Source organism: Gouania willdenowi, chromosome 6, assembly GCF_900634775.1.
Source record: "Gouania willdenowi chromosome 6, fGouWil2.1, whole genome shotgun sequence".
NCBI classification, from domain to species: Eukaryota; Metazoa; Chordata; class Actinopteri; order Blenniiformes; family Gobiesocidae; genus Gouania; species Gouania willdenowi.
The window spans coordinates 21660944-21673728 of record NC_041049.1 but is presented as its reverse complement, the minus strand read 5'-3'; the positions used below and the strand labels follow the sequence as shown (position 1 = coordinate 21673728).

General features: G+C 37.8%; 1 protein-coding gene across 1 annotated transcript in view; it reads right to left on the bottom strand.

Moving 5' to 3' along the window:
• Window positions 1–6626, bottom strand: part of slc38a4 (solute carrier family 38 member 4) — a 41787-nt gene extending 35161 nt beyond the window's left edge. Inside the window, exon 1 of the mRNA XM_028451666.1 lies at window positions 6509–6626. The gene's annotated coding sequence lies outside the window, so the exon portion shown is untranslated. The remainder of the gene's footprint in view (window positions 1–6508) is intronic.
• Window positions 6627–12785: the final 6159 nt, after the last annotated feature.

Here is a 12785-nt window from a genome sequence, read left to right as displayed (position 1 = left end):
GATAACACAGGGCCATGGACAAACACAACATATTGACAGAAGCTCTGACATCACTGTCATGTGACATTAAAGGCCTGCTGGCCTTGAAACTCCACAACGGTCTTTCGCACATTGGCTATAGTGTGTGTGTTCTAACCTGCAATGAACCCTGGCGGACCTCTTTCTGTTCACCTTATTACTCAGTATTGATCAACCAACTTGTTGTTGCTAAACGTGACATAGGCATTCATGTGGTAACAATTTGTCTTCTTCTCAAGATCAAGGTTTGGACTTTGGCTGCTCCAAGTTCAAACAGAAAATGTTTTAAAATGTTAGTGTTACTTTAGGTCAACTTAAATGAAAAGAGAACATGCTAAGACAGATCGTGTTATTTTCCACCGTGTGTGTCCAGAGCAAAAGTGTAACCGGAGAGCAAGCAGGTGGTGTATGTTGTGAAAGTCACCTGTACAAAGACGTCACTTGTGACAGGCTGGTCCGGAACATTCTTGATTCTGTCATTTACGCCACATTAGTAGATATAAATCTATCTATCTATCTATCTATCTATCTATCTATCTATCTATCTATCTAGCTATCTATCTATCTATCTATCTATCTATCTATCTATCTATTTCATGATATATCGATGACATGATTATATGATGTGATATATGATGACGTATTTTGTTTTATTTTTTTTTCCATGTCTGCATATGTTGTCCTAGGTGAACACTACATGTAGTGTATTGTGTAAAGTGTATTGTACATTGTGTTTTGGAACTATGACCCACACATTGTTTCAAGGCGTGTATGATTCAACTTTGGTTTTTGGATTATAAAAATGAGGAAATTTAAATCTTAACGCAACAATGGTTACTGTCGAATCGCAATACTTGTATAATTGCAATATACGTATATTGAATCTGCACTCAAATATTATAATAAAACCAAATAGGGACAACAGCAGGGAGTTGTCTGCCTGACGTAAAGAGGGTGCTCATGAACCAAAAGATTTCTTCTAATACTGGGATTTTTATCTTCTTCCGAATATCAAACAAATGCATTTCTGATGATTGTGTGCGTATAGTTAGTGATGAGAAGCTAAAGCCTTCTGAACATGTGAATCATATTGAAAACAATGGGGGGTAAAAAGGTTCAGGGTTATAAAGCGTTCAATAGGAGGATTTAATAAACAACGAGGTGTCAAATCTGTAAAAGAAACGTTTGCGTATGTTTACCAATGAAAGTTTACCTTCAGCTATGGCAGCTTTAAAGAAATAGGCAGTCAAATGCATGATTAAATACCTGTATTATATTCTGATTGTCACATAGTAAAATAAAGTAGAAAACAAAGGCACTATTTTCAAAGAGTGGTGGAATGACCATTATAAACCTTCTGAAACAGACATTGAATGCTGGCAAAGGAATTTTGACATTAATTTATAACATTGTATTTATTTCTTTATAAATGTTACTCAATCATTACAACCCTTCCACTGACACTTTATCATCAACATGCGAATGAAAGCTAAAATCCAAAATCTCTAAAGCAGTGTTTCTCAAATGGGGGTACGTGTAGCCCTAGGGGTACGTGATGGCACTACAGGGGGTACTTGAGAGAGCGAGATAGAGGGAAATTAATAGATAAAAGCATTAAAAATATTTGGTTTTATAATGTGTATTTTTTGCCAAAAATTATAATCATAATAATGATGATGTAAATGATGTTGATTTGAACATGAACTGAAAATATAAGGGTCAGTCTTGGTCCCACACCAGATGGGAGAGGACCGGAAACAATAAAAATTATAAAAAAAAAAAAATCTATTCAGGAGCCACTAAATACTGTTTCATTCCACTTATTTACTAAATGAGATTCTTTAAAATGTGTGTTATCACTCATTCATTATGGTCTATAGTAGGGGTGTGTATTGCCTGGCATCTGGGAATATGATTCGTATCTCGATACATAGGATACAATAATGCAATTTTATTTTATTTTGTAATGACTAAAGAAACAACTAATCCGTAAATTCGTGCACCTTCATGAGAACATTATGTATGAAATATATTTCATTGGCATATTTTGCACTCAAAACATTGGCTTTAACATGCCATGTGCCAACGACTTAAAATAAAAAAAAAATAACATACAATCTGTCTGTGGATTTTAAACCAACTTTGACTTTAGTGCAACATGGCTTTAGTGCAACTTAACTGAGGTATAACTGAGGCTTGGAACAACAAATAAATGCAGAAAGTTACTTTCTTTTTAGATTATATTGAAAAAACACAAGCTGGTCAACATGCCCAGGTTTCAGCACTTCTTCTTTGTGCAGTTACAATGTCTGCTGCAGTGGAAAAGACTTTCCTGGTTAAATAAAGGTTAAAAAAAAATCGATATGGATGCATTTTGAATCGATCCGAGAATCGCATGATGTAAACACCCCTAGTCTATAGTAATTTTTAAAAACAATTTTCTGAGCAAATTGTTGTAGTTGGACAAAGGGGGTTCTTGGATTCAGAAACAAAAGAATGGGGTGCTTCAGTCAAAAAGGTTTGAGAACCACTGCTCTAAAGAGCAGGAAATAAGATGGGTTCACACATAGCGATAAACACACCCTGTTGTGATATTTCTGCTTTAAAAGATCGATATGTGTTGATCCGCTTGCATCCAACACATCTGATTCTGAAAGTGTCTCACCAATCCTGATTCTCACCATTAGAGGAAAGATTCCTCTAACACCAGGGAGGGTTTATAGGAATAAACTACATGATCACACTGCCACTTAGGGAATTATGCAATAAATCATGTAATTATGGACAGCTTCTCTTTGTAAAGAGAATCACTTTCTCAGGTTTTAATCAGGCCCGTTGACAGAGTTTTGGAAAACTGCCAAATTTGTACATAGTTTCTTCCCCTCACCACTTCTTCTGGCACTCCTTTGCCTTTGCGTCAACAATACCTGCAACACTCGACATCTAGTGCACAACTAATGTGCTCATTCAGGCCCTGAGTTACATCAGCCAGCAGCAGAAGCAATGGCCCCCTGCCACAGAGGAGCGTCTGACTTACATATCTGTTCTAATACACAGTTCCTTCAAAGCTAATGAGGCCTCAGGCTCCTCCCTGTTTCAGGTGTCCATACTTGCGTTGGAATTTCCAGCTTCACTTGCAGTTTCACACATTTACCTACATCAGTACTCCACAGGTGATATATTACATTTCATCTGCTCAGCACATTCAGTTGAGAAAACCAGATGATGAAGGAAAAGCTCAGGAAAAGTTCATGCTTTCGCAAGGAGATAACGGAGTGTCCATCTAAACATGTACAGGCTCGTGTAAAGTCATTTTTTCTGCATGTCAGGAAATTCCTAAATATTGTTGGACTAAATTATTTACTTTAGGCACATTTGTGTGGTTAAGTTAGAAGTTTGAGTTAACTTCTGACTACCGGTACTTTTTCTTGCTTCTTGGACCGGTGGGAAGCGAAAACAGATGGCATAACATGACCCTGCATTGGTGATGGAAGCTTGATCAAATGGTTCTGAGAAGAGTTTATATTTCCATGCATTTCCTTTAGGGCACACGTGTCAAACTCAAGGCCCACGAGAAAGTAAAAATGATAGAAAAAACATGAAACATTTTGTAAATTACAAACTCATTCAGTTGTCGATAGCTCAGTCCATCCAAATACAAAAATTCAATTTAAATCCACAATATTTGCAGCTCTCAGTTTTACAGTTCTTATAAGACATGGCAGTCTCTTTTTTTTTTTTTTTTTATCTCAAATTGTTGAAAGAACTCGCAATTTCTTCAAAATCTGGCAAATTTTCTTAAAATTATTTAATTTCAATTAATTAGACAGTGCGGCTGATGTATGCGTTTAAACAACCCGTGCACGCCTGGAAGTCACGTTTATGTCCATGTGTGCAACAATTATTATGACGATACCAATTAAACAACAAAAAATCCCCCCTACGTTGCTGAAAACTGAACGTAGAGGGTGATATTACTCCGTAGGGGAGCAAAATTACAACGTCGGGGGCCCCTACGCTCAACAGCACTGGCGAGAACCCTGCTTTATCATTTATATGTCATTTATAAGTGGAAGTGCAAACTACGGCACGTTAATGTGGCCTCTGAACTAAAATTAGTTTTTTTCTTGCACTCAAGTACAGTTACTGTATGTACATATATATTTGAATTACTTTTTAAAGTTATTATAATTATTATCATTATACTTTTATTTTCTTTGTGTTTAATCTTTGTGGTATACATTGTGGAGCGCAAAGTAAGAATGTAATGTACAGGGATATGTTTCCTTACTGTGCACATGATAATAAATACTATGAATCTTGAAATTTTAGGGGAATGAGCCTTTACTAGCTCGATCACGCTGTTAGGAAAGGTACAGTGACTTAAGTATGTCGGAAAACTTTCATTTATATCTATAATTGAAAGACTACAATAAACCTAAATGTTTTAGACTGAAAGAAAATGCAACACATTGAAAAATCTTATCTATTCTCAGGGAAATCTGAGAAACTGGGTCGAGCAGCCTCACACAGGTGTAAAAAAAAGTGTTTAGTCTATGGCCAAGCATTGGTGAAATCCAACAGCAGTGCATGTGAGTACTTTACCACAACAGGCCACTAGTTGGTGTTTTTTCTTTGTTTTTTTTTAGCAATGGAGAAAAAGCCAAAATAGGTGTGTCGCGATACAACTTCGGCAGTGGCTATCCGTACGGTTGCTGTATCAATATACCGAGATTCTATCCGTACGCAGCGCCCCCCATTGACCAGTTTAGGTCACGTGACTAAGACTAAACCTAACCCCTAACCCTAAAAATTGTTGCGATATAGGGTTATAACCTAAACCTAAGACGCTACGTACGTGTACTTCGTTAAACGTACCAATAGCACTGGAGGTTGTCTGTACGGCAACAGTACGAATAGACATTTTCTAAAGCTTTTCCACTTCAGATTCAATACCGACATCAATACAATATCAGCCAGAATAACACGTACTTTTATGACTTATTTTGTAGTGTGAAAAGTTAGAAAAGATAGAACCATAGTCAGCAACAGTAGGTATAAGAACAACTGACCCGTTTATGTTGTGGATTACATACTGTACAACCTACAACCCCAAACATCAGAATATTCTACAATTTAATAAAATAATAAATTAGAAGACCTTGAGAAATAACCTCAATATATCCAATAAACAAACCTGAAAAATAATGTATCTGAGATTTAAGATCCAGGTCGATATAATCCGATACTCATTTTTCTGCTGATATCGGAACAATTTACGATATCAACATCTGATCTGACACCATCAGCCACAACACTATGTACAGTATGTTCATTGTTTTCCCCTGATGATGTGTAAGTACACACCTCCAGGAATGTTATAATGTCTTTGCACTTGGCTGAAGGTGGAACTTTTTTAGGGGAGACATAAACACATCCCGCTTACATAAGCAAGGGAGACGAAACTTTTGAAAGTGTACAGTCCCAACGTGGCAGCAAAGTATTTTTAACATTGAGGGGTCATGGCAGAGCCTGAAGTCACTACTTAAATATGGTCAAGCCTGTATTTCATGCTTCGGTCTGTGTTTTATGTCCTGAGCTATCACAGTGAAAGGGAATTCTGCTGTTAGAAAAACAATACCAAAAAAATATGAAAAGAAAGAGGAAACAATAGCAAAACAACTTTTAAAAACTCTTAACACACTACACAAAGATGCTCTGATTGTCCCTTCAGGCCAACTTAGAAAAAAAAACAAAAAAAAAAAACTCAAATGCACAAAAAAAGATTAAAAAAACCAGAGCTTTAATGTGGTTTCCAAACAGTCTGATCTGATATCTTTTATTATTGGATGATGGAATTTAAGTCTGTAATTGCAGTCATAACATATTTATTAGTCCTCAGAGATTCTGCTGAGGCCAAGCACAGCATGTCATTGTTTGCTCTTACATAACCCAGGATGTTTTATCACACATTTCATCTTCATTTTAAACACAACTAAGCATTTTACGTGGATTTTGCATGACTTCTGAGCCACATGTGCACATGTGGTGTGGACACCGTGAATCAACAATGATCAGGGTTATAGTTTGAGTGCGTTTGATCAGTAATGTAGACTTTATAGACTGGGTGTTAACGCAGGAACACAGACGCGTGTATTTTTGCGCTTTGGCTGCAGACAGACAACACCCTGCAGGAAGCCCCAGCACGCGCTCTGTGCGCTCAACAAAAACACTCTTCTCCTCTTTTTTTAATTTATATTTAAATGAAAAGTACTCAAACAAAATATAGAAAGCACAACTAAAAGTCACCCAGCCCATGATATCCATTGAGCGCATTAAAGACGCGACTGCCTGTTGCCGCCAGACAACATGAATTAAACTCCCCGCGTCCAGGCAACCAAATATGGTGGCGGGGATTATTACCCTGCATCTAATGACAAGAGGATCAGAAAAGTCCAGATGAGGAGATTATAGGGTAGAAATGTCTTACCTAGATGTGCTGGAGAAGTGAACAGCTGCACAGCACAGGAGGAGGAGGAGCAGGACTACTGGAAACAAGCGCAGACCCTTCCCATTTAACCAGCAAGGAGTCTGAGTGGAAATTTCCATCTGCCATGTGATGATGGCAACCCCTCAAGCATCGGGTTACACCAGTGATCGCTGCTGGTGGGAGTGGTGAGGGTCCCAGTCCTCCCATTCACAAATCATTCTATCACCAACTGCCCCCAGAACAGATGAGAGACACTTTATTTATTTATTTATCTATCGTTTTATTTAAATCAAAATCAAAAACACAATATGCAAAAACAATCATTTAATTATGTATTTTGTTTACATTTTTAATTATTATATACACACACACACACACACACACACACATATATATATATATATATTATTATTATTATATACATTTTTTTCGTATTAGAACAAATATGTGTTTGTTTGCAAAGGAAACGCCTTCCAGACTGGGATCCTTTGTTTACATTCCGACCTGCCACGTTAAGGAGGGAAAACGTGCATCTCCACACACGCACGCGCACTCACGCGAAAACAGTATTTAAAGGGATAGACCGCTTAACGTCAGAGTAATAATTACGTAAGGGATTTTAATGAGATATTTCACAAATCCGTCAATTAAATGTCATTATTTTTTACCCTAAAAAAAAAAAAGAAAAAAATTCAGCAATATTTTGTGATAAAGCGTGTTTTAAAATGTGTCAATGTGACTTTGGATCCAGATCAATAATGCAATGTTGTATATGATCAGGTTTCTCTCACTAAACACAGATAGACTATAATATGTTCACATCTGTCATAGGATAGTGCCTCACAATCAAAACCAAGTACCATCATTATATAACCAGACAATCAAAATCGTGGACAAAAAAACTGTAAGATGGGATCATTGTCTTGTACTCGAGAAGCACAATATGTTTAGCTTTGAAAGCTGTATTAGCTACTGCAATCCTCAGATGATTATTACATGTTTATATGGTCTGGTTCCGTCTATGTTTGGGAATGAATAAGAATGTCATGTTATACACGACGAAAGTTGAAGTATTTTTCCTATTTTGCACACGGAAGGAATCTAATATCGTGCAACACTAGTATTAAGTAATGGCTGAAGAACAACATCACTGCCCCCACACAGGCTGAATTAACCATTGTACACTTTTTTTAACTTTATCTGTACTTTTATTTGTCTTTAATGTTTTAACTTTTTACTGTGTTAAGGTGTCTTTGTCTTTTACAAAATTGTCATGATTTGTCAAGTTTTCCATTGAGAGAAGTTGAAAACTAGCATTTTGACTGAGGCCTCATTGCGATGCATCTGGCACCTGTGTATGATTAAATGGCGCAGCATTAATGTTACTGTGTCCATGTTAAATGAATCTAAAAAAAAATGACTTAAGTGTCATTTCCATGATATGAGTTGTATTATCTCCATGTTCAAGATTAATAATGCTTTTGCTGAATGTCGTCTGAGTCATTATATTTCCCCTTGAATTAGAGAGGCTCTTTTCCATTGACTGATCAAACTCCTGCAGCTATTCGTAGACTTGGACTAGTGTCATCACCTCATTCTGAGTCAAACTATTTGCGGAATTGACTAAAAGCTGCCTCTCAATTTACATCAATCCTCTCTTCCTTTTTCCTTCCTCTTCAGTCTTGAAATAATACTCACCTCTCTTAAAGAAGAGGAAGTTTATAGAACCAATGGTCGCTTCCTGTGTTGATCCCTTCCAGTCTAATGCCACAGTCATCCCAGCGACTCTGTGTTGTCTTCAGAAAGCTTGCCTTCAGTTTATTTGCACTCAAATATATCTGGCACTCTGTATGTCTGTCAAGCTTCTGCTGGATTTGGGTTGCAGAGCCGATTCTTTGTTGCAAAGAATGCAACATACCTGCTCATCCTCATACTGGAGTTAAACTGACTATGAACTTGTAGAACTACAGTCAAAAGATGCACTAACTCAGCAAACGTATGTCTTATCTTCAACTTTGATGACTTTCTCATCTGTGATGCTTGAGCTGGGACCTTAGAGATTGCAACGCAGCTGTTGCTTTTGCACTTCATGTCGCACCGCAGAATTCCTTCCTTTTGAGCCTCCTTCATACGTTCTACAACGGTAACATTCTTGACTGCTTCTGCATGCTTCAAAGAAGAAGAGTAGTTCTTTGGATTTACCAGAATGAGCCGCTCGGGTGGTGTATCTTCAGAATAAAAGAATGTCTAAATTTCTGCAAAGTAGAATATAAGATATCCATCCATTTTCTGACCCGTTTTGTTCCTGTTTTTCTGGATGGTGGGGGTCTGCTGGTGTCTATCGCCGGCTCACACTGGGCGTTAGGCAAGGGTACACCCTGGACAGGGCACCAGTTCATAGTATGAGATGTATTTAGATAATAATAATAATGCCGTGGTTGTTTGTGAAAGAACATAAAGCGCACATGGTTGGACAATATTGATTAGAAGAAGACAACTGGGCACAGCAAAAACATTTCTATTACTGACTTTTCTTATCACTACATATTTTCAACAGTCTTCAACTTCGCTCCATTTTGCCTTTCTGAGTTAATCTGACGAGTCAAAGCGTGGGTGGTGCTCGTCAGCACTCCTTTCTTTGTCCACTCACAAAAATGTCCTGCTAATCTCTCTGTTTTTAAACCGTTTGCTTAGACTAACTCGTAAAGAGAAACACAAAGCCTGCTCTGTGTAGGAAGAATTCTTACTCCTCTTTAAACAGCATTTCTATACCTTCAGCCCATCCATCAAAAGATTACAAAACACTGTAACACACACACACACACATGAATTATGTAATAATGAGCCCTTTCTGTATGTTTCATTTTACCATGAATAAAACATGCACATTTCTTTAATGCTCCACAATTTGTTCATTTTGTTTAGCAAACATTGGACGATTAAAGGAGCTATGATTGTTCTGACATTACCTGCCTGCATTTTCACCTCCCAGGTCCCTCATAGTCCAGTTGTGATAAAGCTGTTTTTTGGCTCAATGTGGTTTTAGCGTCCCTACAAAGTATTTTTTTTTTCTGTAGATTTTATATCTTTTAGGGGTGCTGATTCACAATTTGGATGATTCCGGCTTGGCACCCTTGGGCATTCTCTGTAATATGCAAATTAAGGCGGCCATTACTCAAAATTTGTTCTATGGTCATAACTTGCTTATTTGGCACGATACAAGAGACATTTTTGTTTCTATCCCCAGGTTTTCAGGGTCTCTGATTCTGATTAGACCTTGTCTATCATTATTTAGCTATTTGCATATGCATAATGTGCAAATTAGGGTGGCTATTACCAACTATAACTTGCTTTCTTGACAAGACACATTCTGTGCTTGTCGAGGATGAGCAAGATTTCCTTTAGAAAATATATCAATTACATGAAAGCTCTGAAACTGCTGCTTTTTTCAAACATTACATCTGAGGAGCATCTGACATTCATGGGCTTGTTCCTCACCACATAGAACCAGCATGAACAGAAAACAGTCCCAGGAGAAGATCAATAGAAAACGAACCTATGATTGTCAGTGATGATATTTTCATGTACAGATCTCAAATATCATGACTAGGAACATGTGCGGAAGACAATCCAGAGACAGTGCATAAACAATTACTTAGTGCTAAACACTCCTTAAATTGGAGTGAGAGGGAATCGGTCGATGAGGCACACCTGAGTGGAGACGAGAGGAAAATCTGCACAATCTCTGCTTACACACAGACATGAGTGCAAAACAAGAAAAAAGAACTAAAGCCCGTAATCAGACAAAAAACTAAACAGATTAAAAACACTAGAGGCCTGTACTATGATGATGGATAAATATATCTGGGATATCTCTCCATTAGCAGGCTTCACTTAACCAAACATTCTCCATCACAGAGCAGCTGTGGAAAGATGTTCATGTTCATTCATTTTTCTTTTTGTCTTACTATGAACTTTAGATTTTGTTAAATGCATTGAGATTACTTTGTGGTATTTTGCACAATATAAATAAAGTTGAATTGAACTGAATTTATTCATTCACTCTTCATTCATTCATTCATTCATTCAAATCAAACAGGGGATGTGGACATTGATAAAAAACAAGTGTCAACATGGTTTTCTTCAGATTGATATTATTTGAAAGCCTTTCTTTTATCCTTGAGAAGATTTTCCTCTTTCGGCCCATTAACGCCTGCAGGAGGCTTCATTACTGTGTCCTCACACACAGTACACCTCCTGAGCCAACGACCTCCTGCTGCCAGGCGTCTCCAAGCTTGTTGTGCTCACATGCTGTATGAACATGAAGCCTTTGCTTTGAAATTGACCTTAAATGAACTTACAATAATCAGTTACTCCGACCTGCTGTGAACATGTGCACATTGAGTGTGTAAACAGGAGTTTGTTGCACATTTGGAAATTCACAAGCCTTTCGCTTACAGGTGTAATAAACTATCCAGCTTGAATTGCTTCTTATTGTTCAGCAGGGCCGGCTTTAGGTCATTCGGTGCCCTAGGCAAGAGCAGACTTTGCCACTCCCTCCAAGTAAATTCATAAAAATAAAGTTTTTTTTTTTTTTTTTTTTTTTTTTTTTTTAAAGGCGATATAATGTGTACACATTATTATTTGTTTTAAATATAGATACAAAAAAATGCAATTCTGTGACACAACAAAAAAAAAATACAACTCAACTCAAACATATTTTAAAAGGTAGAAAAATACACTATAATACCATATAACACCTACAGGTATAGTGCAAATGTCCTGAGGGAACAACAACAATGGTGTAAAATCCAAAAGCAATGCAAAACTGTTAATATATTGTTAACACATGTATGTAAATAATTGTATTTTTACTTTTTTTATGTTTGACTCCTGACCCCACCTGTTTGCACTCTGTGATGCGATGTGTAACTCTGCATGTTAATAAAAAGTAGTTCCGGTCATGCAACAAGACTGATGGTTTGTCTTTCCTCCACAAAGTGAAGATATTTAGGCGAGTATACGAGGAGGCTCACGCTGGGCTGCTGCGCATCACTCTGACAACAAAAACAGTGCAATCAAAAATGAAAATAAAATATAAAAGTTTCAGTACAAGGAAATTTCTACTTCCCTGTTTGGTTTTCCTGGTCATTAACAAAAATCTTAAAACCAAAGAACACAATTTGCAAAGAACACAGTAGAATTATATAGAATAGAACAATAATTAAAATAGATGGACGTTTTTCACAACTATTAGGGCAAATTTCCAACCTGTGTAAATGTATGTAATTAAATAAAGTGGAATTCTTATTTACATATAAACATAAAAATACATTTAAATGAAATTTCTTAAAGAAGAAATGGTAGAAAATTTTGTTGAGGCTTAAAATTTCTTATTTTAATGATTCAAATATGCTTATTCTATCAGAGTGCTGTTACAGTGTTTTGATTAGACTTGCTGGTAATATTTCCTTTTTTAAATTGTTTTTACTTTGTCCGCACATGCAAGAAGTGCCATCTTTAAAAGGCAGCAATGCATGTGTTGTTATTGCCATTCAATAAATACATTTATTTTATTGCATAATTGTGACCATCACCAGCCCTCCCTAAGGAAGGGTAAGAAACACTTTATTATAGGGAGGATATAAAAAGAGAGGGCAGTGTTACACCTTGGTGAGGGGGTGGGGGGAGGGGTAGGAAAAGGGGCAGTGTTACATCTAGGTGGGGGGAAGGGAACAAGGAAGAGGGAGTCTGGGTAGGAAGTGGAAAGGGTGGGGAAGAGTTGAATGCTTTAAAGTGAAAGTGAGACGTGACGTTGTAGTTGTGCATATTGTGCCTATTGTGTTGTGCAATTTGTTAACCAGTCTGGTGACAAGTGTTGAGCGTAGGTATAATGGTGGTGGCTGTGGACAGAGGGAAGGAGTGAGGGGTTATTTGGGATCAACGTGTCTAAGGTTAAGCCCAGTACAAGTTTTATCCCACAGCCCAAGGCGTGCCAGTGCTTGCATGACCAGTGTTTGTGCAAGAATCGCTTCTGTGAACCCAAGCGCCTCCTGGGGCCCGAAGATGCAGCCAGGCCAGCAGAACGATCGGGGGCCAAGGAGCCCCAGGCAACCCCCCCACGACTGAACAGTCCCCCGGACGCCCCAGAGATCCCAAGCCGAGAGGCAGCCACTGCCCCCCACATACACACCTGAAAAAGCCACAAGGAGCCGAGGACTCAGCGCACCCTGCCACCAACCCCAACTCCCAACCCCAAGGCCCCCCGCCAACACCT